Source organism: Lithobates pipiens, unplaced genomic scaffold (assembly GCF_037356315.1).
Source record: "Lithobates pipiens isolate NorthernLeopardFrog02 unplaced genomic scaffold, aLitPip1_a1.2 Scaffold_30, whole genome shotgun sequence".
Taxonomy (NCBI): domain Eukaryota; kingdom Metazoa; phylum Chordata; class Amphibia; order Anura; family Ranidae; genus Lithobates; species Lithobates pipiens.
In genome coordinates, this window is record NW_027507791.1 from 169,634,814 (window position 1) to 169,662,420 (window position 27,607).

At 47.8% G+C, this 27,607-nt stretch overlaps 10 pseudogenes; all 10 read left to right on the forward strand.

The window, feature by feature from the left end:
• Positions 1-1,662: 1,662 nt before the first annotated feature.
• LOC143949400 (5S ribosomal RNA) lies at positions 1,663-1,781 on the forward strand (annotated as a pseudogene).
• Positions 1,782-5,046: 3,265 nt separating this feature from the next.
• LOC143945537 (5S ribosomal RNA) lies at positions 5,047-5,165 on the forward strand (annotated as a pseudogene).
• A 541-nt stretch (positions 5,166-5,706) lies between these two features.
• On the forward strand, positions 5,707-5,825 carry LOC143949306 (5S ribosomal RNA; annotated as a pseudogene).
• Positions 5,826-8,167: 2,342 nt separating this feature from the next.
• LOC143948284 (5S ribosomal RNA) lies at positions 8,168-8,286 on the forward strand (annotated as a pseudogene).
• A 3,597-nt stretch (positions 8,287-11,883) lies between these two features.
• On the forward strand, positions 11,884-12,002 carry LOC143949428 (5S ribosomal RNA; annotated as a pseudogene).
• Positions 12,003-12,102: 100 nt separating this feature from the next.
• On the forward strand, positions 12,103-12,221 carry LOC143946722 (5S ribosomal RNA; annotated as a pseudogene).
• Positions 12,222-19,027: 6,806 nt separating this feature from the next.
• LOC143949407 (5S ribosomal RNA) lies at positions 19,028-19,146 on the forward strand (annotated as a pseudogene).
• A 102-nt stretch (positions 19,147-19,248) lies between these two features.
• On the forward strand, positions 19,249-19,367 carry LOC143948949 (5S ribosomal RNA; annotated as a pseudogene).
• A 92-nt stretch (positions 19,368-19,459) lies between these two features.
• Positions 19,460-19,579, forward strand: LOC143950037 (5S ribosomal RNA; annotated as a pseudogene).
• A 98-nt stretch (positions 19,580-19,677) lies between these two features.
• LOC143949833 (5S ribosomal RNA) lies at positions 19,678-19,796 on the forward strand (annotated as a pseudogene).
• Positions 19,797-27,607: the final 7,811 nt, after the last annotated feature.

The window sequence follows — 27,607 nt, forward strand, 5'->3', positions numbered from 1 at the left end:
TAGAATACACCAGCCTGTCTTCTTTACCCACAAGACTCTCTGTATGCACTACCCAGTCTTCTGTATACACTGTCAGGTTTGATGTATACCCAAGCCTGTCTTCTGTATACACTAGTTTCTCTATATGCACTGTCCTTTCTGTATACACTCGACCCTCTCTATACACTAACCTCTCTATATACACTAACATCTTTGTATATACTAGCCTCTCTTTAAACTAGCCTCTCTGTGTACCCCAGCCTCACTGTTAACTCTAGCATCTCTGTATACTCAAGCCTATCTACATACACAAGTCTGTATTCTGTATTCACTAGCCTTTCTTCTGTATGCTGTAGTCTTCTATATATACCAGCTTCTCTGTACACCCTTGCATCTCTGTAAACACTGTGTAAACTAGCCAGTCTTATATATACACTCGCCGACTGTATACACTAGACTCTCTGAATACACTAAACCCTCTATATACCACAGCCTGTCTTCTGTATACACTAGACTGTAAAAACTAGCTAGAATACACCAGCCTGTCTTCTGTACCCACTAGACTCTTTGTATACACTACCCAGTCTTCTGTATACACTGTCATCTTGGATGTATACCAAAGCCTGTCTTCTGTATACACTAGTCTCTCTATACGTACTGTCCTATCTGTATACACTCAACTCTCTCTATACACTAACATCTTTGTATATACTAGCCTCTCTTTAAACTAGCCTCTCTGTGTACCCCAGCCTCACTGTTTACTCTAGCATCTCTGTATACTCAAGCCTATCTGTTTACACGAGTCTGTATTCTGTATTCACTAGCCGTTCTTCTGTATGCTGTAGTCTTCTATATATACCAGCTTCTCTGTACACCCTAGCACTGTAACAGTGCTAGGTTCCTGTATTACAGAAACAGAACAGCAGCAATAAGGTGTATACTGTGCAGGAGGCACACAGGACCCACTCTAACTTCTGCACTGCAGATGCATGTATGGCAGAAATTGAACACCAGTAATAAAGGGTAGCTTCAGGTGTGTACTGTGCAGGAGGCACATAACACCCACTGTAACAGTGCTAGGTTCCCAAGCAGTAAAGACACTGCCCCTGCCTATCGTCCTCTTTCCCTGACCACCGCAACACACTATACAAGGCCGCCGCTGGCAGCCTTATATAGTGTGGGGTGTGTACTATACCCCCCTGAGCTATAATTGGCCACAGGAATCCTGCTTGTGGTGAATTGTGGCTCTCCTCACAGAGGATGTCACATCTGTTCTCATTATATAGAACCTATTATGCTCCTCGTAAACTTTTTCAATTTGGCCGAACGGCCGGACGCAAGTTGCCCCTTGTGCGGGAACATGGGAGGAGACATGATGCACATGTTTTGGAGATGCCCAAAGTTGATCCGCTACTGGATGGAGGTGACAGGAACCATTGATCGGGTGTTTGGAACCTCCACCAGGATGGAGGCAAAGTATTGTCTCCTGGGATTAGTTGAAGGAGTTGGAAACCCGGGAAGCAGCCAGATGGCAGTTCTGACATGCCTATTTCAGGCAAGGAAACTGATTGCCCAACCCTGCTTAGCCTCCAATTTTGGCAATGACTTGGTATTTTTCGCTTGTTTCCCAAGATGACCATGTTGGCGTTTGTCAAGATGGTTGAGAGTGTCCCCGAAGAGATCACCTATGGCCCCATCACCTTGAAAGTGCCTGATCTTGTCTGATCTCGGAGGCTAAGCATTGTCGGGCCTGATTAGTAACTGGATGGGAGACCAACTGGGAATACCAGGTGCCGTAGGCTTCTTTTTATGTTGTTGGCGTTTACATGGTTTTTTTTTCCGCTTGTTTCCCAAGGTGATCATCTTGGCATTTGTCAAGAAGGCTGAGAGAGCCCAAAGAAATCTCAGAGGCTAAGCAGGGTCCGGCCTGGATAGTACCTAATTACAGGTGCCGTAGGAATCTTTTTATATTGTTGGCTTTGACCTGTTTTTCTTTCGCTTGTTTCCCAAGGTAGCATCTGTCAAGAGTTTTGAGTATGTCTCGAAGCGTTCACCTAAGGTCACATCACCCTGAAAGCGCCCGATCTCAGAGGCTAAGCAGGGTCTGTGTCAGATGGGAGACCTGTTTTTTTTCACTTGTTTCCCAAGATGACCATCTTGGCATTTGTCAAGAGGGTTGAGAGTGTCTAAATAGAACACCTATGGCCACATCTCCCTGAAAGCACACAATCTCATCTGATCCCGGAGGCCTAGCAGTGTACGGCCTGGTTAATACCTGTATGGGAGACGATTTGTGAATACCAGGTGCCGTAGGCTTCTTTTTATGTTGTTGGCGTTGACCTGTTTATTTTTGCTTGATTCTCAAGGCGACCATCTTGGCGTTTGTCAAGAGGGTTGGGCGTGTCTTGAAGAGAACGCTTACGGCCACATCACCCTGAAAGCACCCGATCTCATCTGATTTCAAAGGCTAAGCAGCGTCAGGCCTGGTTAGTACCTGGATGGGAGTCTGCCTGGGAAGACCAGGTGCCATAGAAGGATCTGGCCTGGTTAGTGTCTTGATTGGGAGATCGCCTGGGAATACCGGATGCCGTAGGATTCTTTTTATGTTGTTGGCTTTGACCTGTTTTTTTTTGCTTGATTACCAAGAAAAATTAAGACAAAAAGGGGGGGGGGGGGTGCCACCCAGGGCAGACATGGCCTACGTAGGTAAAGGTTAGATGTTCAGTCGTTTTCTGGGACAGGGGCGCTGCTCACCTCCCGAATGTAGTCTCGAGTACCAGTAAAATACCTCCAGGGCCTCCATGTAACACTAAATGCCTCTTCAGTGTTGTGAAGGGTGGCGGTCAATTCTTCCATCCGGAGAATATGATTGACTTTGGAATACCACAGCACCTTGGATGGGGGCTGAGGCTGCCTCCACAGTGCGGGAATGCAGGCCTTGGCGGCGTTCAGGAGTTGCATCGTGAGGGTTTTTTTGTATTTTCGAACAGGCTGTTCGGTCAAGTGTAGAAGGCACGCTGCTGGGAACCCAAAAGTTCCTCAAGGCCGGGCATGCCCAGAAAAGGTGTCCCATGGTCCCCGTATCTGAATTGCACCTCCAACAAACATCCGGGATCGATCTATTCAGAAGGTATGGGACTCTATACCAGCGTGAGACTATCTTGTATCCTGATTCTTGATATTGGTTTGCGATGGAAGCTTTATGTACTAAGTTCAGAATCTTCCCTATCTGTTGTGGGGTAAATGTGATGCCTAAGTCCCTCTCCCATTTGTGGATAAATGGTGGGGTCGACTCCTCCTCCTACCAACTCAATAGGTTGTAGAGGAGGGATAGGGTGTGTCGCACAGGTTCCCTTTTGTGACAGATGGATTCATAAGGCGTCAGGTCTCTAGGAGTGTAGGGGGCCCTTTGTATGGCCAGAACAAAGTGACGAAGTTGATAAGCACTAAACAAGTCAAGCGGAGGGTCAGAAAGCTCGGCAACAGTTTGCGTGGTCGGGAGCCCTCCCAAGGGCCACACCTCTCCCAGACGCTGTTTCCCCACCACTGTCAACTGTCGCAGTTTCTTGTTGGTAAATCCCGGTGTGAAGTCTGGATTACCTATAACCGGAGTCATTGGTGACGGCAGGGGAGCAATGTGTGTGCAGCAGAACAACCTCCGCACAACAGCCAACGTAGCTCCCACTACGGGGGTGATCTCTGAGGTCTTTTGGTAGGGAGGACAGGAGCTACAGGGAGATCAATAGGGGAATGGATCCATCCTCAATCTCCATCTCCACCCACTGCTTGTGTGGGCCATTACAATGCCAATCAACGACTCTCTCTAGCAGAGTCGCTCTGTAGTATTGTCTCAGATCTGGGTGACCCAGACCCCCCTTGTCCTTTGGTCTGGCAAGCAATTGCAAATGGGCTCTGGGCGGTTTGCGCGCCCAAATAAAGTCCCGGAGCAGCACCTGCAGTTGCCTGAAAAAAGTTGGGGGTAACTGGATCGGTAATGTCTGGAACAAGTATAAGATCCGCAGGAGGGCCGTAATTTTGAATGCATTACAGCGCCCGAACCAGGTTAGTTTTAAAGCATGCCAGTTTCCCAAATCAGATTTCAGTCGATTCAGGAGAGGGACAAAATTAAGCGGGTGCAATTGCGCCAAATCCGCTGCGATGTCAACACCCAGGTAACGTATAGATTTTTCAGCTCAGTAGAATGGAAAAGCGGAGCGTAGCCTCTTGGCCTCACCATCCGGGACCAATATATTCAATACAGCCGACTTGGTGCAATTGATTTTATAGTTTGATAGGCTGCCGTATCGCCGGAGAGCCGCGAGTATATTGGGAAGCGAAATGTGTGGATTGGAGATGGAAAAAATTAGATTGTCAGCGTACGCCGCAATTTTGTGGTGTGCCGAGGGTTTGGATATGCCAGTAATATTTGGGTCATTCCGAACGTGACACATAAGTGGTTCCAGTGTCAGAATAAAAATTAGGGGAGACAGAGGGCACCCCTGCCTCGTCCCATTAGTGATGGGGAAAGAGTCCAAGCACCGCTCGTTCACCCGTACCGCTGCCGACGGCGTGGAGTAAAGCGACATTACCCAGCTCATCATGTTGGGGCCAAGACCTATATGTTCCAGGGTGGCCTGCATAAAGTGCCAGGCCACCCTGTCAAAGGCCTTCTCCGCGTCCGTTGACAACATAAGCAAGGGCCTTCCCTGTACATGCGCCGCATGGATTAAATTGAGGACTCGGACCGTATTGTCTCTAGCTTCAGACTTATTTTTTATTTTTTTTGCTTGTTTCCCAAGGTGACCATCTTGGCGTTTGTCAAGAGGGTTGAAAGTGCCTGAAGAGATTGCCTATGGGCACATCACCCTGAAAGCACCCGATCTCGTTTGATGTTGGAGGTTATGAAGAGTCGGGCCTTGTTAGTACCTGGATGGGAGACCGCCTGGGAATACCAGGTTTCGTAGACTTCTTTTTATGTTGTTGGCCTTGACCTGTTTTTTTTTCGCTTGTTTCCGAAAGTGACCATCTTGGTGTTTGTCAAGAGGGTTGAGAGTGCCTGAAGAGATTGCCTATGGCCACATCACTCTGAAAGCACCCAATCTCATCTGATCTTGGAGGCTAAGAAGAGTCGGGCCTGGTTAGTACCTGGATGGGAGACCACCTGGGAATACCAGTTATTGTAGGCTTCTTTTTATGTTGTTGGCATTGATTCGTTTTTTTTTTTCGCTTGTTTCCCAAGGTGACCATCTTGGCATTTGTCAAGAGGGTTGAGAGTGCCCAAAGAGATCGCTTACAGCAGCATCACCCTGAAAGAGCCCTATCTCTTCTCTTCTCTGAGGCTAAGAAGGGTTGGGCCTAGTTAGTACCTGGATGGGAGATGGCGTTGGAATACCAGGTGCCGTATTCTTCTTTTTATGTTGTTGATATTGACCTGTTTTTTTTTCGCTTGTATCTCAAGGTGACTATCTTGGCATTTGTCAAGAGGGTTGAGAATGCCCAAAGAGATTGCCTATGGGCACATATCCCTGAAAGCGCACGATCTCCTCTGATCTCAGAAGCTAAACAGGCTTGGGCCTTGCTAGTACCTGGATTGGAGACCACCTGGGAATTTTAGGTGCTGTAGGCTTCTTTTTATGTTGTTGGCCTTGACCTGTTTTTTTTTTCACTTATTTCCGAAGGTGACCATCTTGGTGTTTGTCAAGAGGGTTGAGAGTGCCCGAAGAGATCACCTACAGCCCCATCACCCTGAAAGCGCCCAATCTCTTCTGATCTCGGAGGCTAAACAGTGTCGGGCCTGGTTAGTACCTGGATGGGAGACCGCCTGGGAATACCAGGTGCCATAGACTTCTTTTTTTTTTTTTTTTTTTATTTATAGTAGTATGCGACATACAATGCAAAGGCAACTTCACAGAATGTGTAATACAAATAGTTACAAACAAACGATCATATTGCATGGATATCAGAGCCAATGGTAAGAAGTCCGAGGAGAATAGCACGTGTACAGCTTTGCGGTCATATCAAGATGAGATTAAAGCTCCATCTCGTTGGGATCCTCTACCACTTAAAATATTATTGATACTGGCCCTGCTACCCTCAAAGAGTTTAGATATCCATAGATAGGGGAAGAGTATTATGTAGTAGTCAAATGGGGTCAGAACATACCATTTTCTTTTCCCTTTTTTAAAGTTAAGAAGGGAAATAGTAGAACTGAAAGGAGGGAGAAGGGGAAAGAGAAGATTGGGGAAGGAAATGCAGAAAAGGAAAAGAAGGGGTAAGGGGGTGTCGTGGGTAGAGTGGATAGGGTGGTGTCCCCTCCCAGGGAGCAAGAGACGCCCTCGGCTCACCAGCTCATCAGCTGTCCAACGTTTGGAACAGCGATCTCCAACGATCACCATGAGCTTACTATGTCTCGCGGAGGTATTCTTCCGAAAAGCGAAACTGGGTCCAGTAGAACCACCTGTTCCCATGCTCCTCCGTTTTATCCCTCATTGTGGCAGTCAGGTCTTCCATTCTTTCAATATCATTTACCCTTGCGAACCACTGGGTCACCGTTGGAGCAGATTGCTGTTTCCACTGACTTGGGATGCAGGCCCTAGCTGCATTGAGGAGATGTTTAAGTAAGGACTTATGATAACGCTTTCTCGACATAGGAGTTAGATTAAGAAGAACTGCTGCGGGATCATTGGCTAAGGAAATGTCTGTGAACTTGTGGATGAGTCTCAGGACAGGCTGCCAGAATGTTTGTAATTGAGGGCATTCCCAGAAAATGTGGAGAATGGTGCCAGCCTGTTGCTCACAGCGCCAGCAGCGGTCAGATTGACCGGGGAATATTTTGGCCAACACCACTGGTGTACGATACCAGCGTGTGATCAGCTTATATGAGATCTCCTGATATTTACTGCAGAGTGACGACTTATGGGCGAAAAAGAGTATTCTGTCCTTCTGTGGTTTGGAGAATGTAGTTTGTAAGTCCCTTTTCCATTTAGCTAGGAAGGGCGGATCCGTGGAGGATTGTGCGTCTGTCAGGATTTGGTTGGACCTAGAGAGGGAACTACGAATTGGGCCATCATCCAGGCAAAGTTCCTCGAAGGGGTGGAATTGTCCAGAGAAGAACAAATGGTTAGGTAGTGATCCGAGGAAATGGATGAGCTGTCTAGCTCTCCAGCTATCCAATGCAACAGGTACTTGCTCTAGCAGTATGGTCCCCGTGGGAATCCAGCCCGTGGGTCCAAGAAATAGGGCTGCTCTCAGAAGCCCTTTCGGGGCTTGCCTGGTAAAGGCCTGGTCAGAATGGCCCGGAGGGAATCTAGTATGTCCAATAATTGGGGTCATAGGAGAAGGGAAGTTAGTCAGGTGGGAAAGGTGAAAAAAACTATCCATCTCGGCGAGCGAGAGGCCAATTAACGGGTGAGTAGTCACACAGGACTCCAATGGCCTCCCCGCCCAAGGCAGACCAGCCAGTGGACCCCACGGCATCTCCTGCTCTAGCTTGACCCATAGCTTCAGTTCCCCATGCTGGCACCAGTTAACCACCCATGTCATGTGCGTCGCTGTGTAATATAGAGCAGGGTTCCGGGAAGCCAATACCTCTTTGCAATTTCGGTCGCAATAGCATTGCCCTACCAATACGCGTATGTTTGCCTCGCCAGAGGAACTTGATAAAGATTGAGCGAACCGCATGAAAGAAAGTCTGGGGTATTTTGATAGGTAAGGCTTGTAGTAGATACAGAAGTCGTGGCATCGCGTTCATCTTCAACACATTACAGCGTCCGAACCATGACAGAGCTAGTGGGTCCCATCTTTTAAGGTCCACTGTAAGCCCATAGGCTTCTTTTTATGTTGTTGGCTTTGACCTGCTTTTTCGATTGTTACTCAAGGCGACTTTTGTTACTTGGCGTTTGTCAAGAGGGTTGGGCGTGTCTTGAAGAGAACGCTTACGGCCACATCAACCTGAAAGCACCCGATCTCGTCTGATTTCAGAGGCTAAGCAGCGTCAGGCCTGGTTAGTACCTGGATGGGAGACCAGAATAGAAGGATCTGGTCTGGTTAGTGTCTTGATTGGGAGATCGCCTGGGAATACTGGATGCCGTAGGCTTCTTTTTATGTTGTTGGCTTTGACCTGTTTTTTTTACCTTGTTTTTTACCATCTTGGCCTTTGTCAAGAGGCTTCAGAGTGCCCAAAGACAGTGCCTACGGCCAAATCACCCTGAAAGAGCCCAATCTCATCTGATCTCGGAGCCTAAGCAGCGATGGGCCTGGTTAGTACCTGGATGGGAGACAGCCTGGGAATACCAGGTGCCATAGGCTTCTCATTATGTTGTCGGCGTTGACCTGTTTTTTTCCCTTGTTTCCCAAGGTGTCTATCTTGGCATGTGTCAAGAGGGTTGAGAGCGCACAAAGAAAATGCCTACGGGCACAACACCCTGAAAGCGCCCAATCTCGTTTGGTCTCAGAGGCTAAGCAGGGTTGGGCCTGGTTTGTGCCTGGATGGGAGACAGCCTGGGTTTTCCAGATGCCCAGGCTTCTTTTTATGTTGTTGGTGTTGACATGTTTTTTTCGTTTGTTTCCCAAAGTGATCATCTTTGCATTTGTCAAGAGGGTTGAGAGTGCCTAAAGAGATCGCTTACAGCCGCATCACCCTGAAAGCACCCTATCTCTTCTGATCTCAGAGGCTAAGAAGGGTTGGGCCTAGTTAGTACTTGAATGGGAGACAGCCTTGGAATACCAGGTGCCGTATTCTTCTTTTTATGTTGTTGGCATTGACCTGTTTTTTTCCGCTTGTTTGCCAGGGTGACTATCTTGGCATTTTTCAAGAGGGATGAGAGTGTCCAAAGAGATTGCCTATGGGCACATCACCCTGAAAGCGCCCAATCTCCGCTGATCTCAGAGGCTAGAAAGGGTCGCGCCTTGTTAATACCTGGATGGGAGACCGCCTGGGAATACTAGGTGCTGTAGGCTTCTTTTTATGTTGTTGGCATTGACTTGTTTTTTTTGTTTGTTTCCCAAGGTGACCATCTTGGTGTTTGTCAAGAGGGTTGAGCGTGCCTGAAAAAATCTACTATGGCTGCATCACCCTGAAAGAGCCAAATCTCTTTTGATCTCAGAGGCTAAGCAGGGTTGGGACCTGGTTAGTACCTGGATGGGAGACCGCCTGGGATTTCTCGATGTCATAGGCTTTTTTTTTAAGTTGTTGGCATTGACTTATTTTTTTTATTTTTTTATTCTTTTATTAAGTATAAGTAGAACAACATTAATATAACAGTCAATCATACAGCATGACCCAGGGTCACAATTACATGGTAACAAAAAAATAGGCAGCCAAATAACTCTGGGTTCTCAGAGGGGAGTCCTACAGTTTCATGCAGAAAAGAGAGAAACCTCACCTCCGACATGTAGTACAGTATAACTAGTGCAGCTCCGTTCGGACAAATGTAATCATTGAGAACAACTGGGACCACAGCGAGCCAGCTTATCATGACCTATGTGAACCAGAGTAAAATATGAGCCGTTTGTGTCCAGAACCCTGGGGTTCTTCTGGGTCCCGAAGGCTAGTAAGGAGACAAGGCATAGTCAAAAGGGAGGACAGGGGAGAAGAGAGTGCAAAGACGGAGAGAGAGAAGGGGGGGTGGATGGCGGTGGGGAAAAAAAGAAAAATTAAGACAAAAAGGGAGGGGGGTGGGATGCCACCCAGGGCAGACATGGCCTACGTAGGTAAACGTTAGATGTTCAGTCGTTTTCTGGGACAGGGGCGCTGCTCACCTCCCGAATGTAGTCTCGACTACCAGTAAAATACCTCCAGGGCCTCCATGTAACACTAAATGCCTCTTCAGTGTTGTGAAGGGTGGCGGTCAATTCTTCCATCCGGAGAATATGATTGACTTTGGAATACCACAGCACCTTGGATGGGGGCTGAGGCTGCCTCCACAGTGTGGGAATGCAGGCCCGGGCGGCGTTCAGGAGTTGCATCGTGAGGGTTTTTTTGTATTTTCGAACAGGCTGTTCGGTCAAGTGTAGAAGGCACGCTGCTGGGTTGTCTGCGATATCTACATTTGTGAGAGTTTTTATTGTCCCGGTCACCTCCACCCAAAAGTTCCTCAAGGCCGGGCATGCCCAGAAAATGTGTCCCATGGTCCCCGTATCTGAATTGCACCTCCAACAAACATCCGGGATCGATCTATTCATTTTATTCCGAAGGTATGGGACTCTATACCAGCGTGAGACTATCTTGTATCCTGATTCTTGATATTGGTTTGCGATGGAAGCTTTATGTACTAAGGTCAGGATCTTCCCTATCTGTTGTGGGGTAAATGTGATGCCTAAGTCCCTCTCCCATTTGTGGATAAATGGTGGGGTCGACTCCTCCTCCTACCAACTCAATAAGTTGTACAGGAGGGAGAGGGTGTGTCGCACAGGTTCCCTTTTGTGACAGATGGATTCATAAGGCGTCAGGTCTCTAGGAGTGTAGGGGGCCCTTTGTATGGCCAGAAGAAAGTGACGAAGTTGATAAGCACTAAACAAGTCAAGTGGAGGGTCAGAAAGCTCGGCGACAGTTTGCGTGGTCGGGAGCCCTCCCGAGGGCCACACCTCTTCCAGACGCTGTTTTCCCACCACTGTCAACTGTCGCAGTTTCTTGTTGGTAAATCCCGGTGGGAAGTCTGGATTACCTATAACCGGAGTTATTGGTGACAGCAGGGGAGCAATGTGTGTGCAGCAGAACAACCTCCGCACAACAGCCAACGTAGCTCCCACTACGGGGTGATCTCTGAGGTCTTTTGGTAGGGAGCACAGGAGCCATGGGGAGATCAATAGGGGAATGGATCCATCCTCAATCTCCATCTCCACCCACTGCTTGTGTGGGCCATTACAATGCCAATCAACGACTCTCTCTAGCAGAGTCGCTCTGTAGTATTGTCTCAGATCTGGGTGACCCAGACCCCCCTTGTCCTTTGGTCTGGCAAGCAATTGCAAATTGGGCGGTTTGCGCGCCCAAATAAAGTCCCGGAACAGCACCTGCAGTTGTCTGAAAAAAGTTGGGGTAACCGGATCGGTAATGTCTGGAACAAGTATAAGATCCGCGGGAGGGCTGTCATTTTGAATGCATTACAGCGCCCGAACCAGGTTAGTGTTAAAGCATGCCAGTTTCCCAAATCAGATTTCAGTCTATTCAGGAGAGGGACAAAATTAAGCGGGTACAATTGCGCCAAATCCGCTGCGATGTCAACGCCCAGGTAACGTATAGATTTTTCAGCTCAGTAGAATGGAAAAGCGGAGCGTAGCCTCTTGGCCTCACCATCCGGGACCAATATATTCAATACAGCCGACTTGGCGCAATTGATTTTATAGTTTGATAGGCTGCCGTATCGCCGGAGAGCCGCGAGTATATTGGGAAGCGAAATGTGTGGATTGGAGACGAAAAAAATTAGATCGTCAGCGTACGCCGCAATTTTGTGGTGTGCCGAGGGTTTGGATATGCCAGTAATATTTGGGTCATTCCGAACGTGACACATAAGTGGTTCCAGTGTCAGAATAAAAATTAGGGGAGACAGAGGGCACCCCTACCTCGTCCCATTAGTGATGGGGAAGGAGTCCGAGCACCACTCGTTCACCCGTACCGCTGCCGACGGCGTGGAGTAAAGTGACATTACCCAGCTCATCATGTTGGGGCCAAGACCTATATGTTCCAGGGTGGCCTGCATAAAGTGCCAGGCCACCATGTCAAAGGCCTTCTCCGCGTCCGTTGACAACATAAGCAAGGGCCTTCCCTGTACATGCGCCGCATGGATTAAATTGAGGACTCGGGCCGTATTGTCTCTAGCTTACGACTTAGTTTTTATTTTTTTTGCTTGTTTCCCAAGGTGACCATCTTGACGTTTGTCAAGGGGGTTGAAAGTGCCTGAAGAGATTGCCTACGGGCACATCACCCTGAAAGCACCCGATCTCGTTTGATGTTGGAGGCTAAGAAGAGTCGGGCCTTGTTAGTACCTGGATGGGAGACCGCCTGGGAATACCAGGTGTCGTAGACTTCTTTTTATGTTGTTGGCGTTGACCTGTTTTTTTTTCGCTTGTTTCCCAAAGTGACCATCTTGGTGTTTGTCAAGAGGGTTGAGAGTGCCTTAAGAGATTGCCTATGGCCACATCACTCTGAAAGCACCCAATCTCGTCTGATCTTGGAGGCTAAGAAGAGTCGTGCCTGGTTAGTACCTGGATGGGAGACCACCTGGGAATACCAGTTATTGTAGGCTTCTTTTTATGTTGTTGGCATTGATTCATTTTTTTTTCCCTTGTTTCCCAAGGTGACCATCTTGGCATTTGTCAAGAGGGTTGAGAGTGCCGAAAAGAGATCGCTTACAGCAGCATCACCCTGAAAGAGCCCTATCTCTTCTCTTCTCTGAGGCTAAGAAGGGTTGGGCCTAGTTAGTACCTGGATGGGAGATGGCGTTGGAATACCAGGTGCCGTATTCTTCTTTTTATGTTGTTTTTTTTTTTTTGTAAATTTGTTTTTATGAACAGTTTTTCAACACAAACAACACATACAAACATATGACCTAAACCCCCCCCCCCCCCCCACCCATGCCCCTGTGCAGCCCCCCAGTCAAATACAAATCACTAAACACATTCATAGTCATAGTCATCAACCATATTCCACAGAGAAAAACTGGCTCCCCAAAAAGTAATGATGCACCCTGACTCCGAATGCACAACAGAAAAACCCACAGAGCACATAGCATCAATCTGCCCCGTGCTCCTATTGGCTATCCAGGAGTCCTCTCCCCCCTCAGCAAACTAATTCAAAGTATCTTTGGCGTCTAGCCAGCCCTGCCACACTTTCTCAAATTTTTTGGAGCATCCCCTACTAAGGTACGTGGCCTTGTAAAGTGGAAGTGCTTTGTTAATCAGGCTTTTCCAATAGGACACAGTAGGTGGTTCAGGCCTTTTCCAATATAGCAGAATGGCTTTACGCGCATAGAACAAAGACAGAAAAATCATAGTTCTTTGTGCCCTTCTAGGAGCCAACTCCTCCACCAGCCCCAGCAAACAAACCGCGACCGTAAGAGGAATCGGCACCAAGAGGACTGTTTGGATGGTATCCGTCACACCCCTCCAAAAGTCCCTAATCAGTGGGCACTGCCAAAATATATGATCAAAGCCAGCTCGGTCCTCCGTACACCTCCAGCAACCCACCGCACCCGTACCATACATTCCAGCTAGCCTTGCAGGTGTGTAGTGCACCCTGTATAGAATTTTATATTGAATAAGTCTATCTCTGGCCGACACCAGAGTCTGGAAAGGATAGGCCCACATGTCGTCCCAGTCCTCCCCCCCAAAGTCCGCCACCAAAGCGCTCCATGTGTCCCTACATTTTTGTACCACACTGGGTCTATCAACGAACAGCTCTTTGTATACCGCGGATAAGGGCTTCAAAAGGTCCCCCGTCCGCAGCACCCTCTCCAGAGGAGACACACCCAACTCCAAAGCATCCGAACCAAACTGGGTGAGGAAGGCGTGTCTCAACTGGAGGTAGCGAAAAACATACCAGTTCGGTAAATTGTATTTCGCTTTCAGTTGATCAAAAGTGTATAGCCTGGTCCCCCCCACTATGTGCACGAGTTGTTTGATGCCAACCCTGGCCCATATCACCGGGTCAGGAATCGCACCAAAATGCGGCAGCCTGGGATTAAACCAGAGAGGGGCGTCCGGCGACCAGCACCCCCCTCTGTTCTTCATCAAGACCTGCGGCCTGTCCCAAGCTCACACCGTTACTCGCATGGAGACTGTCAGGGAAGGAGACGCCCCTGGCCCCCTTACACCAGGTAGGATAAACTCTCATACGAGCCCATAAGGGCTGCCTCTAGTACCGTGGCGGAGTCCCCATCATCCCTCGTTAACCATCTCCTGGCGACCACCATCTGTCCAGCTATAAAATACTTAAAAAGATCCGGTAAAGCCAAGCCACCTTGACCCCAGGGCTCCTGTAAAACACGGAGACTTATCCTGGGATGCGCAGCGGCCCACAAAAACGAACTGAACAGACTGTTCACCCTTCTGAAAAAGGAGCAGGGGATCCAAACTGGCGTGTTTCGCAAATAGTATAAAAACACTGGTAAAACTTTCATTTTCAGTAGGTTAACCCTACCAATCAGGGACAGCGGCAAATGTTTCCATGCATCCAGTTGTACCTTCACCTTAGCCAGCAATGGAAGAAAATTGAGAGACATATAATCACCCACTCTTGGGGACACCCTCACACCCAAATACCTGAACTCCTGCACCCATGCAATGGGGACCTTAGTGGTCGCCAAAGCACGAGCCCCCCGTCAATAGCCATAACGTTTGACTTCTCCCAATTAATCCGAAGCCCGGAGTATGTGGCAAAGGTGTCAAGCACCTTAAACACAGCCTCCAAGGAAGGCCCTGCGTCCTGCAGAAATAGAAGCATGTCATCCGCATATAACGCTAAGCATTCCTTGATACCCCCTACCTCCAAAGCTCCAACCTCAGGGGACCTCCGCAAAGCTATAGCCAAGGGCTCTATTGCTAACACAAATAAGGATGGAGACAGCGGGCACCCTTGACGCGTGCCCCTGCCCACTTCAAACTGAGAGGAGATCAAGGCACCTATTTTGATAACCGCCCGAGGGTTGCTATAAAGTAGAGAAATCCAAGTTACAAAAACCTCCTCAAAACCCATGTGCCGCAGAACTGCTAGCATATATCGCCAGTCTACAGAATCGAAGGCCTTAGCCATGTCGAGGGAGACCACTACTCTCTCGCCCGTCCTGTCATGTTCGACCTGCAGATGAGTAAACAGCCTGCGCAAATTGGTATCCGTAGACTTCTGCGGAATAAATCCCGTCTGATCTATGTCCACCAAGGTAGTGATGACTTGGGAGAGTCTGGTAGCCAAAATTTTTGTTAAGATTTTCAAATCTTGATTCAGCAATGCTATTGGCCTGTAAGATGAACATGACAGGGGATCCTTACACGGCTTTGGCAGTAGAATAACCTGCGCCTCTAATAGGGAGTCAGGAAGACACCTGTGTTCAATACAGTAGTGAAAGAGACCCTTTAGCCGGGGTACCAAGTCCTCTAAATGTGCCCTGTACCATTCAACACAGAAACCATCGGGACCCGGAGACTTATGTGAAGGGAAGGACCTAATGGCCCTCTCAATGTCCTCCTCAGTTATATCAGCGTCCAACATGTCCCTGTCCCCTTCAGACAGCACCGGGACACCCAGGGACGCCAACAACCCGTCCAGCTCAAGTGAGCTGTAAGCCGGGAGAGGAGCATACAGGGTTCTGTAGAATTCCACAAAAGTGTCCAAGATAGCCACAGGATCTGTGAGAATGTCCCCCTGATCGTTTTTAATGCAAGGTATGTTAGTCTGAACTCTCTGGTCCGCTACCAACATAGCAAGCAACTTGCCATTTTTGTCCCCCCGCTCAAAAAGGGATTCAGCCAGCTTTGTCCTAGACGTGTGAGCTAACTCGGTATAGTGGAGTGCCAAAACACGCCTCGCCTCCAGAAGTTCACCATACGTGACATCCGAATGGCTATTAGCATGTGCCAAAGCACACACCCTCTCCCTGTCCTGCAATTCCTGCTCTTTCTGATTATAGGACCTACGTGCCTGTTTAATAGCCGAGATATAGTGACCGCGCATGCAAGCTTTAAAAGCATCCCACACCACGGTTGGGGCGGCAGATCCCACATTATCCTCCCAATACTGACCAAAGTGTGGCGCAACCTGAGTGGACACCTCCTCTACCTCCAGCCAGCCAGGGTTGAGCCTCCAGCCCCCCCCCCCCTAGAACCTGAGGTGAGACCAATATGTATTGACAGGGGCGTATGATCAGGCAAACCACCCGCTAAATATGTAGCTCCGCCCACCAGCTGCAACATTGATGCATTTGCGAACGCCAAATCAATCCTCGATGAGGATCTATGCGTTTTGGAAAGATGCGAGTAACCTCTAGTAGTAGGGTTCTTACACCGCCACAATTCTGTCAGGGAAGCCGTAGCCGCCCAGGCAGAAAGGTCAGCCGATGCCACTCTAGACGCATTTGAGGAGTCCAAGGTGGCAGAGAGTATGGCATTGAAATCCCCAGCAATAAGGAGAGGGAGGTGCATGTAGGGCGCCAATCTACCCAAAATATCATACAAAATCTGAACCTGGAAAGGGGGTGGAATATAAACATTAACTAAGACCACCTTGTATGTGCCAATATCAGCAACTACAATCAGATACCTTCCCCCAGGGTCCGAGATCACACGATGTACGGTGCAGGGTACCACCCTACTAATTAAGATTGACACTCCCCTGGAGTAAGTAGAGTACGTTGCATGTATCGCCGGTTGTACCCAGGCTCTACGTAAGGCCAGCACCCTGCTCCCGTCCAGATGCGTCTCCTGCAGGAACACCACATGAGGACTAAGCGGTTTTAAGAATTGAAACATTAAAGCTCTACGGAATTTGTCATTCAGTCCTCGGATATTCCAGGAGACCACATTAAACATTTGTCCCGCCATCATCCCCCATTAAACTCGTCCAGCAAGAGACACAATACACAATTAACAGAAGGGAATACAGTTGACCATGTGTGACATACGGGTAACCAAGCATATGAAAAATAAAAAAACTGACTTGGAGGGCTGCATTTACTAAAAAACCCCACCCCCTGACCCCCATAAACTCCCTGCTGCTGTGTAGCAAACCAAAAAAACAGGTACACGCAGCTTGTCCCCAAACCATGTCCTAAAACAGTCCTTGAGGGCATAACCATCATGAGGCCAAAAAGGACCTAAAGACACAAAGAAAAAAGTTGACACCCCCTAAAAAACAATAAAAAGGGGGTGTGAAAGTGTCACCAAAATAAACTGTCATAAACACGGTGGGTGTCCCGGAGCTCCCAACTCTGCTTCAGGACCCTCCCGCCTTTGCTGCCACATCCGGACCACATATGCCCCCTTCAGTTCCCAGGATTTGATGTGTCCAAGAGGATAGCCAACAGATACTGAAGAAGAAGGGGCACTACACTCAACTATGTGTTCATAGAGATGTACTTGTGAGGAGAGGGCAGCCACCTTCAAATTCCCCCCCCCCCCACCCCCAAGCCCGAGGGAGCAAACTTCCATGGCAGGGAAATTCTATGGTAGCACACGGGTAACTCAACCTCCAAGGAGCAGTCCGGCCAAACTCTTGAAGGGGGCCATAGCAAAAGGCAAAAAAGAAAAAGAAAAATGAAGAGAAGAACCAATCCCGCCGTGTAGTAAATAGACCATGACCGGCCTCGCCTATCTCAGCGACTGGAGCCAGGCATCTGCCTCAGCAGGAGTATTGAAAAACTTCACCGAACCCCCATGTTGCACCCGCAGCCGACTAGGATAGAGCATGGAGTATTTCAAATCTTTCTCTCGCAGCCGTCTTCTGATGTCCGTAAAGGTCTTGCGCCGTCTCTGCAAGTCAGCCGAGAAATCAGGATACAGATGCACCACTGTGTTCTCAAAAGGCAGGGTCTGGTGTTTGCGTGCCTCGCGCAGTATACAGTCCCGGTCCCTAAAATTGAGGAATCGTACCAGGAATGGCCTGGGCTGAGCCCCCGGCGGCCCTCGGCCAGTGGGTACCCTGTGAGCCCTTTCCACCACATAGGTTGGGGAGACCTCTGTCAAATGAAGAAGTGATTTAAAAAAGCTCTCCGCAAACTCAGCAGGGCGCTCCCCCTCAGCCCCCTCTGGGAGGCCCAGAACCCTAACGTTGTTCCTCCGCATGCGATTTTCTGCGTCGTCAGCTTTCGCCACCAAATTCTGAACAGTGCACTGCAAAGCATGAATGGCTTCATCATGGCGACTAGTGGCGTCCTCCGTCGCCGAGACTCAGGATTCGGTTTCAGAAAGTCGGCCCCTAAATTTGTCCAAATCAGCTCTTATGAGATTGCACTCTTCCGCCAAATGGTCTATGCGGACCAGCAATGATGTTCTGCTTTGCTCAATTGCCGCAAGAATAACAGTGGTATCATTGGCTTGAGGGGTAGCAGGCACGGGCGGAGCGGCCGCCTGCGCTGCCGCCTGTTCCATATCTGCCATCAGCGCCTTAAATTGGTTCAAAAAATCACTAGGGCTCTGTGTAGGCTGCGGCGGTGCCTTCTTAGCAGCGGACTTGCCTTTGGAGGGCATGAAGGAGCAGGCAGACAGACTGAGATTATGCAGGATGGTATGCAGGCAGTAAGTTGCGCCCCTTTAAGAGTAGGGCAGCCACAGAGCGAACAAACAGCTAGAATAATGTATAGTGCAGCGCAATACTTTGCGTGGTATAAGTTCAGCAGGAGGATTCAGCAGCAGCAGACAGTCCAGCAGTTTGCATACAGAACAGGATATGTCCCTTTAAGAGAGTCCAGCCAAAAACCAGTGTGAGAGAGCAACAACACTGCCAATAACTGTCACAGGCCACCACCTCACTCCCTCAGTCTCAGTCCTGGGGCACCCTGCAGCGAACCCCAACTCCAAGGCTCACCTCTCCTCCTGGGTTTCAGCCTCCACACACTCCAGGCGAGCCGCCGCCCCTGCCGAACGCGGCAGCGACAATTTCGGTGAGGGGTCCGGTCACAGCTCCCAGCGCACGTCCGCAATGCTCCACTCCCGTACGGCCCGCTCACAGATGCGCTCCGCGAGCGCGGCACTCCACCGCGGGCGTCCCGGAGGCTTCACGGGCCTCAAAGATGGCGGCCGGTCTCCACCAGGCAGCTAGGCCGCAGCCGACCGGAGCTCCAGAGACACCGCCGGGCTCCGAAATAAACAGCCCAGCCGGTTCCGAGGATGGTCCACAGTGCAGGAGGGAGGCTAACAGCGTTCCCGGGTCCGTCAGCAGAGAGGATGGATCAGGATGAAAGAAGGATGCCTGGAGCTCAGTCACCGTGCGTCCTCCCTGGTTCACATCCGGCCACGCCCCCCTTCTTTTTATGTTGTTGACATTGACCTGTTTTTTATCGCTTGTATCTCAAGGTGACTATCTTGGCATTTGTCAAGAGGGTTGAGAGTGCCCAAAGAGATTGCCTATGGGCACATAACCCTGAAAGCGCCCGATCTCCTCTGATCTCAGAGGCTAAACAGGGTTGGGCCTTGCTAGTACCTGGATTGGAGACCACCTGGGAATACTAGGTGCTGTAGGCTTCTTTTTATGTTGTTGGAGTTGACTTGTTTTTTTTTTTTTTTGTTTACCAAAGGTGACCATCTTGGTGTTTGTCTAGAGGGTTGAGAGAGCCTGAAGAGCTCGCCTATGGCCACATAACCCTGAAAGCACCAGATCTCGTCTGATCTCAGAGACTAAACAGGGTCGGGCCTTGTTAATACCTGGATGGGAGACCACCTGGGAATACTAGGTGCTGTAGACTTCTTCTTATGTTGTTGGCGTTTACTTTTTGTTTGTTTCCAAAGGTGACCATCTTGGCGTTAGTCAAGAGGGTTGAGAGTGCCTGAAGAAATCTCCTACGGCCACATCACCCTGAAAGAGCCCAATCTCATCTGATCTCAGAGGCTAAGCAGGGTTGGGACCAGTTTAGTACCTGGATGGGAGGCCGCCTGGGATTTCCAGATGCCGTAGGCTTCTTTTTATGTTGTTGCCGTTGACCTATTTTTTTCCGCTTGTTCCCAAGGTGACCATCTTGGCGTTTGTCAAGAGAGTTGAGAGTGCCTGAAGATATTGGCTACGGCCACATCACCCTGAATCTGTTCCATCTCGTCTGATCTTGGAGGCTAAGCAGGGTCGGGCCTGGTTAATGCCTTGATGGGAGACCGCCTGGGAATACCAGGTGTCGTAGGCTTCTTTTTTTTTTTCAAATACAATTTTTTCTCCAAACAGGGGAAGACGGTCCCCCGAGTAGACAATGCAACAGAGAAATACAGAGAAAAAAGCAGCTGAACAATACTTGATACAGGTACAGTATATTCGCAACTGTGAGTCTGCCTTCCATCAATCACAATGATTCGAGGCACGGATAAAGTACTGTACCAAGATCCAGGGTCACACAAACCCCAGGTCCCTCCGGCATAATCCATCCTGAGGGGGGTGTGGGGCCGTCATTCCCAATTTTCCACTTTTCCAAAAGAGAGAGGGGGTGGAGGGGGTGAGAGATAGGGGAGGAAGGCAGAAAAGAGAAGGGGTGAAAGATCAGGAAAGGAGAAGAGGGGATGAGACACGATGGCGGCCACTGTCCAAGGGGCCAGTCAAGGAAAGCTCAGAGCACTAGCTCCAGCGAGAATATAAAGGTATTCCAGATGTCCCAGGTTTGTTTAAAAAATTCTTGTTTACCTTGTGATGTGAGGATCAAGTCCTCCATTTTTTTTAATGTCCTCTATTTTCCTAAGCCACTGAGTAATGAAAGGGGGGGGGCATTTTTTCCAATAGAGAGGGATGCAGGATTTCGCCGCATTTATCACATGCCGTAAAATTTATTTTTTTGTACTTCTTAATGGGAATCTGTGAATGGTGCAAGAGAAAGAATGGGGCCTTCGCTCCTGCATAGAGTCTCAAACTCTGTCTGAGGGCGGGCGAACGTTTGAGGATTGGGGATGGAATGGAGAAAATTATGTCATTGCGCCGCTCTCGAAAAAGGCAGTTGGAAAAGCCCTGTCGGATCTGTTAGGGTTGAGAAAGAAGGCCATTTTCCATCAATGACAAATTTAGACACGTTGTCTAGGTTGGAATTTCTAAGTGGGTCCCCGGTTCAAAGTTTGGATGGCTACGTATAGGGAATAGGGGGGAAGGAGGCTGCCTCCACAGTGTGGGAATGCAGGCGGCGTTCAAGAGTTGCATCGTGAGGGTTTTTTGTATTTTCGAACAGGCTGTTCGGTCAAGTGTAGAAGGCACGCTGCTGGGAACCCAAAAGTTCCTCAAGGCCAGGCATGCCCAGAAAAGGTGTCCCATGGTCCCCGTATCTGAATTGCACCTCCAACAAACATCCGGGATTGATCTATTCATTTTATTCAGAAGGTATGGGACTCTATACCAGCGTGAGACTATCTTGTATCCTGATTCTTGATATTGGTTTGCGATGGAAGCTTTATGTACTAAGGTCAGGATCTTCCCTATCTGTTGTGGGGTAAATGTGATGCCTAAGTCCCTCTCCCATTTGTGGATAAATGGTGGGGTCGACTCCTCCTCCTACCAACTCAATAGGTTGTACAGGAGGGATAGGGTGTGTCGCACAGGTTCCCTTTTGTGACAGATGGATTCATAAGGCGTCAGATCTCTAGGAGTGTAGGAGGCCCTTTGTATGCCAGAAGAAAGTGACGAAGTTGATAAGCACTAAACAAGTCAAGCGGAGGGTCAGAAAGCTCGGCGACAGTTTGCGTGGTCGGGAGCCCTCCCGAGGGCCACACCTCTCCCAGACGCTGTTTCCCCACCACTGTCAACTGTCGCAGTAATAGCTCCCTACATTGTGCTTGCTCTAAATTTACCCATATTTTCTGGTCTCCATGTCGACACCAGTCCAACAGTCGGCCTAGATGTATTGCCTGATAATATTTATATATGTCCGGTGTTGCCAGTCCCCCGTATTGCTTCGGTAATGTTAATAGTGTCCTCCGTATCCTTGGTTGTTTATCTGCCCATATAAATTTCATGAATAATGTTTGTATAGTTCTAAAAAATTTCCTTGGCATTAGAATTGGAATTGCCTGGAGGAGGTACAGGAGTTTTGGCAGAATATTCATCTCGATTATATTATTTCTTCCAAACCAAGAATGTATTCCCCTATGCCATCTCTCCAGGCATCCACGTACCATCTTCAATACCGGCGCAAAATTTAATTCATATATTTTATTGGGGTCTGTTGCAATCATTATTCCTAAATATTTCAGGCCTTGATCCGTCCAATTAAATTTGTAATTTAGTTTTATTAATCTCGTCATTTTCTCTGGGACTGCTATCATCAAGGCTTCTGACTTGGAACAGTTTATTTTAAAGTAGGATAGTATACTGTATGCCTCAATTTCCTTAAATAGATTTGGGAGCGAAATTGTCGGATTCGTCACTGTAAAAAGCATATCATCTGCATATGCTGCCACTTTATTATGAGTTCCTCCTATGGTTATTCCTTGGACATCCCTGTTAAGCCTTACTCTACATAGCAGTGGTTCGAGGGTCAACGCGAATAACAAAGGGGACAGTGGACATCCCTGTCTGGTCCCATTTGTTATCGGAAAAGATGAAGATACCACTCCGTTTACTCTTACTTGAGCTGTAGGTTTTTCATACAAACTTGCTATCCAGCCTATCATTTTCCCCCCTAACTTTATATGTCGGAGTACCGAGAACATGAACCCCCACCCTACCCGGTCAAAAGCCTTTTCTGCATCTGTTCCTAAAAATATGCAGGGGGTCTCGGCGGAGTTGGCTGTATGCATTAAGTTTAAGGCCTTGATAGTATTGTCTCTTGATTCTCTTGTTGGGACAAATCCCACTTGGTCTTGATGAATCAAAGAGGGCAAATACTGTTGTATCCTCAAGGCCAATATTTTACTGAATATTTTCAGATCCGTGTTCAGCAAGGATATTGGCCTATAAATTCCACATTGTTTCGGATCTTTACCTTCTTTCTGTATCACTGTAATTGTAGCTTTAACTGTTTCTGAGTGGAAAGTCGATATGTCTCCTATTTCATTGAACAATTTAACCATATACGGGCATAATTCCGGCATAAGCATCTTATAATACTGGGCTGAGAATCCATCTGGGCCAGGTGCTTTCCCACTTTTTATCTGCTTTATCGTGTTTTGTACCTCATCTAGTGTGATTGGCGATTCCATCTCCTCCCGTGCAGTGCTTGTCAGAGATGGCATTTCACTTGAGCTTATATATTCGTTTATCTTAGCCTGATCTGATGCTCTCAGGTTCAAATTATACATTGAGGAGTAAAAATCGCCAAACACACCAGCAATCTGTTCTGGCATCCACTCTTCCTCCCCATCTTTTTTCCTAATTGTAGGTATGTATGTCTTTGTTTGTATTTCTCATAATGCTCTCGACAATTGTTTTCCGCATTTATTGCCGGATTCATAACTACACTTACGTCCTATCTGCATTGTCATTTTAGCTCTGTACTGTAACAGATCTGTCACTTGCCTACGTGTACTTATTAATTCTTGTTCAACTTCTAGATTCTGAGCATGTTTATGTTGGGCTTCTAAGTGTTGCATTTTTGCTAAAAGTTCTGTTAACTTAGTTTCTCTTTCCTTCTTAATCCTTGCTCCATGCTTAATCAGTACTCCTCTAATTACTGCCTTGTGCGTTTCCCAGATTGTTCCCGAGGAACTTTCTGGACCTTCATTCTCCTGAAAAAAGAATTTTATCTCCTTTCGGACATCCTCCAGCACTAAGGGGTCTTGAAGGAGGCTCTCATTGAGTTTCCACATCCTGGGGGTTAAATGTTTTTTTCCTGTTAGATTATATTTTAAAAAGATTGGGGCATGATCTGACCAGGTAATTAAACCAATAGTGGCTTCCTTAACTGAGGATAGTTGTTTATGCGGAATAAAGAATATATCTATCCGTGAGTACACTCTATGCGGATTAGAAAAAAAAGAGTAGTCTCTTTCCTTGGGGTGTAATAATCGCCATATATCTACCAGTTTTGTTTCTATTATTGCCTGAGATATCCTCTTTCTTATTTTAGGTGTCACTGACGAAGTCCCGGATGAGGTGTCTTCACTAGGGATTAATGGAATATTAAGGTCTCCCCCCATAATCAACTGTCCTTCTACAAATTCCATAAGTTTATCAAATGTCTCTTTAACAAAAGAGTCTTGTTGTATATTGGGGGCATAATATGTTGCTAATGTTACTCCTATCCCTCCTATAGTCCCCTTTACGAACAAATACCTTCCCTTTGCATCTATCAAGGAATCTCTGTGATTCCATGCTACTGTATTTGATATCATAATGGTTACTCCCTTGGTTTTGGAATCCGGATTGAATGCGTGGTAGACCATTGGATAACCCGTATTCCTTAACAAAGGGAGATTGTTTTCTCTGAAATGCGTTTCTTGAATAAACGCTACATCTATCTTCAGTCTCTTTAAATCATGGAATAACATTCGTCTTTTTTCAGGGACATTCAATCCCTTTACGTTCAAGGACATTATTTTTAAAGTTTCCACATCTCTTCGGAAAGAGAGGCAAAAAAAAAAAAAAAAAAAAAAAAAAAAACCTTTTAAGTCTACCCCCTCCCACCACCTTCCCGTCCGATTTACTACTCCCTCCCTCCCTCACTACCAATCCCTGGGTTGGCCGTTTACACACGGCCTCCCCACAAATCTCAAAGCTCTACTGCTTTTAACCACTCAATTTCCGGACCCTCCGGATTATGAGTGTTGACCTAATGGGGTTTTGTGGTTGTGCATGGCTGCTCCAGGCCGAGCTTTCCCCGTGCACTCCGCCAGTCTTTTATAATAGCAGGTTTTCTAATGTCACCTGTTACTTCATTACACATTGTGTCTACTCCAACATGGCTCTTGCAAAAGAAAGGAGAGATTGCAGAAGAGAAAAAAAAAAAAAAGAGAGACCAAATTAAATATGTCCGACCATATCCGTCTACATATATACATATACACATGTATACATATACACATGCATGGACACACACACACAGCTGGTCCTGTGTAAGCAAGTACATACGTGTACCCACATTTGTCCGCCACTTAAGCCTCCCCTATGTTTATATTGATCACACCCCCCTCATTCCCATTTTCCATATCTCCTCTCTGTTTCTCTCTCCCCTCCTCCGAGGGCCATATTGTGTATCAACCTTATTCCAACAATACAATACATTAATACACTAATACAGCTATACAATAACACCATACATTCCTCATCCTTTTTCAACTAAGAGAGAAAAAAAATAAAAGGGGGGGGGAAAGAGAGGAAAGGGGGGGGGTAAAACCGAAGGGTACATCTCATGGAAGTATTTTATTCATCTTTAGGTTCAGATAGGGGGGGTCCAATCCCCTGGGTCTTCCGTTTCCCCCAGGTCCCTGACTATGTGCTTTTATTTTATTAATGATGATATTAGTGATTAGTGATATTAGTGATTAACAATGTTTGTTATTTAATTTCTTTAAAAAAAATAAAATAAATAAATAAATAAAAAACAAGAACAAACAATTCCTTGTGTTATTATTAAATATACTCTCCTTCTCTAACCCTCCCTCACCTGCTCATTGTTTCTCCCATTATCCCTCCCAAAGCCCAAGCCCACCCTTATGCCACCATCATATGTATTCACTAACCCACCTCTCCTTTACCCCCTCCCTCTCTCAGAAAAAAATAAAATAAAAATAAAGATTTATATACCCCCCCCCCCCCCCCCCCCCCCAACACTTCTAAAAAAAAAAAAAAATCAATCCCAAAAAAGGACACGGCAAACCCCTATCCTCACATTTTCTCCCAGCCATCTCTTTACCCCCTCGTGAAATATAATATTCTCCTAAGTGACCACCTCTTCTAGGAACCTAGGTTATGTAAGTCCCCCAAGGGACCCGATCCCCCCCTCCCTCCCTCTCTCCCTCCGTATTTATATATAATCATATGATCATATTTATGTAATTATCTTGAACTCTCCGTCTATATCTCCTATCCTATTCCCCCTCTGTCCCCCCCCCTCTCCCTCCTCCAGACCTCCTCCTCCCACCTGCTACCCCCACCTCATCCCTCATTATCTCCATTCATACCAATCCAAAAAAAAATGGGAACAGATCTCACTCCACTCATACTTCTCAAATCATCATGGGAGGAAGTAATTAAACAAGTTGGGAACCTGGTCGATGGGGGAAGAGGAAAAAAAACCCCCCAGTAAACGCAGAAAAACAAATTCTGAGGTATGGCTTAATTTGGCTTAATTTCCAGCGTGTGTCCCAGTATACTGTAACATATTTCTCTCTTCCTTCTCACTCCCTCTCCTCCCTCTCCTTCCCTCCTGGCTTTTTTCTCTGTAGCAGAGAGAGTGGGAGTCTCCAATTTGGCACCATAAACGGCTCAACACCTATGAAGGCAAATATCTTTGAAAGATCGCTGTAAAGTCGCAATGAGCATGTAGATGTTCCTTTTCTTATTACCACAGCAAGCGGGTATTTCCATCTGTATGTGTATCCCTCCCGTCGTACACAGTCCAAGACAGTTCGCAACTGTGCTCTGCGCTGTAATGTGGCCCGCGAGAGGTCAGGTAAGAGCTTCACTACTGACCCCTCTATCTCAATAGTGCCGGCCTCCCATGCCTTCCTCAGCAAAGTTTCCTTATGCACATACCTATGGAGGCGGCAAATTATATCCCTGGGTCTTTGGGGGTCTATCGATTTAGGTCCTAGCGCCCTGTGTCCAAGTCCATGTTAGCCGGGACATTACCCTCTAAAACTTTGTGAAAGACGCTCATTACCTTCCCCTGCAAGTCCTCCTGTTCAGCGACTTCAGGGACACCTCGGAGCCTCAGGTTACAGCGACGGCTGCGATCCTCGAGTTCCTCGATCTGAAGCTGCATCTCCGCCATCGTCTCGCCATGCTCCTTACTCTCCCTCTCCACTCTCTCTATTTTTCCTCCAAATGAGGACACTCTTACCTCCCCCGCTGTCAGACGGTCGGAAATGAGCTGGATCTCAGTATGCACCTGCTGGATCTCCGCACGGTGAGTCTCCTCCACTCTCTTAATGAGAGCCTCTATATCGGCTTTCGTTGGTAAAGCCTGAATTAGACTCTTCAGATCCTCTGCTTCTGATCGTATACGGCGGGGGGCAGCCTCCTCGTCTTCCACTCCGCTGTTCCCTGCATCAATTGAGCTCTTCATCTCTCCTCTATTCAGCTGCACACTCACCGCCTCACGGGGCTTGGCTGTATCCGTGATCTCAGCGATATGCCCGGCAGCCGACATCCGCCTAGGGGAGAAATACTGCTGTATAGCAGACTGGGGGCCACCGCACCCTGCAGCTCTACGGGAGGTTTTCGTTTCCCTCTGTCTAGGTGCGCTCATCCCGGGATCTTCAGGCACAAATCTCCTGTGACTGTCGGTTCTGCTCGGAGCACGGACTCTGCGCGCCCTCACTCAGCCATGCTCAGACCACTCCCCCCCTGTAAAGAAATTGCCTACGGCCACAACACCCTGAAAGCGCCCAATCTCGTTTGGTCTCAGAGGCTAAGCAGGGTTGGGCCTGGTTTGTACCTGAATGGGAGACCGCCTGGGTTTTCCAGATGCCCAGGCTTCTTTTTATGTTGTTGGTGTTGACCTGTTTTTTTCACTTGTTTCCCAAAGTGATCATCTTGGCATTTGTCAAGAGGGTTGAGAGTGCCTAAAGAGATCGCTTACAGCCGCATCACCCTGAAAGCACCCTATCTCTTCTGATCTCAGAGGCTAAGAAGGGTTGGGCCTAGTTAGTACTTGAATGGGAGACGGCCTTGGAATACCAGGTGCCGTATTCTTCTTTTTATGTTGTTGGCGTTGACCTGTTTTTTTCCACTTGTTTGCCAGGGTGACTATCTTGGCATTTTTCAAGAGGGATGAGAGTGTCCAAAGAGATTGCCTATGGGCACATCACCCTGAAAGCGCCCAATCTCCGCTGATCTCAGAGGCTAGAAAGGGTCGCGCCTTGT